Here is a 1,402-nt window from a genome sequence, read left to right on the forward strand (position 1 = left end):
ATTAGCCAGCTATTTTGTAGGAAGCTCGAAAGAGCCCAACTGGGATCATTATAGCAATTTAATTAAGAAAATTTTTCATTTTTTGGAGACAGAGACTGGGCGAGAAATATCAATAATAACAGCTATGGAACTTAATCTAGTATAACTAATAGCTTACTGTACCAAAATTGTAGTTTATCTGGTAAGAAATAACCTCGTAGCTCGAAGTTGTAGTTTTATGACCAGAGGGTCGCGACCAAACTTTGATATTGCCAGATTGTCGCGACCAAAATTGGATATTTCCAAACCGCCGCGACCAAAGTTTGGTTTTTCCAGACTTTGCGGACCGAGGAAAAACCGGCGCGACCGAAGGAATATTAACCACAACCGGCGCGACCAACGGAAAGTTAACCGCGACCGGCGTGACTGAATGAAAGTTAACCGCGATCCGCGCGACCGCAAAAAAAAAGTTATTTGATTGCGCATTGAAGCAGCTTAGTGCGCATTTTGCATACCGCCTGAATCCTATTTGAAGCAATATTAGCCAGCTATTTTGCAGGAAGCTCGAATGGGCCCAACTGGGATCATTATGGCAATTTATTCAAGAAAAATCATTTTCATTTTTTGGAGACATAGACTGGGCGAGAAATATGAATACTAACAGCTATGGAACTTAATCTAGAATAACTATTAGCTTACTGTAACAAAAATTGTAGCTTATCTGGTAAATAAATAACCACCTTGGTCGAGGTTGTACTTTATGACCAGAGGGTTGCGCCCAAATTTTCAAATTTCCAGGCTGCCGCGACCAAAAATGGATATTTCCATGCAGCCTCGACCAAAGTTTGGTAATTTCAGACTTTGCAGATCGACCCAATGTGTTCGCTACCGGCGCCGCCAAAGTAATATTAACCACGATCGGCTCGACCGAAGAAAAATTAACGTCAATCGGCGCGACCAACAGCAATTGAGGAAAATGAACAGCAATCGGGGAAAAACGAATGCAAAATTGCGCTTCCAAAGAGCTCGATACAATTAAAACAATCGTTCGAGGATTTTTTTCAACCGAAAAAAAAACGATTTTCAAAAAAATTGAAGATGAGCACAAACCGACTGTGTTTGGCCGAGGAGCGTAAGTTTGTATCTATGTATATATGTATGTGTGTATGTATGTATGTTTGTATGTATGTATGTATGTATGTATGTATGTATGTATGTATGTATGTATGTATGTATGTATGTATGGATGTATGTGGGGATGTATGTATGTATGAATGTATGTATGTATGTATGTATGTATGTATGTATGTATGTATGTATGTATGTATGTATGTATGTATGTATGTATGTATGTATGTATATATATATGTATGTATGTATGTATGTATGTATATATTTATGTATGTATGTATGTATGTCTATA

The sequence above is a fragment of the Symsagittifera roscoffensis genome, chromosome 4 (assembly GCF_963678635.1).
Source record: "Symsagittifera roscoffensis chromosome 4, txSymRosc1.1, whole genome shotgun sequence".
NCBI lineage: Eukaryota > Metazoa > Xenacoelomorpha > Acoela > Convolutidae > Symsagittifera > Symsagittifera roscoffensis.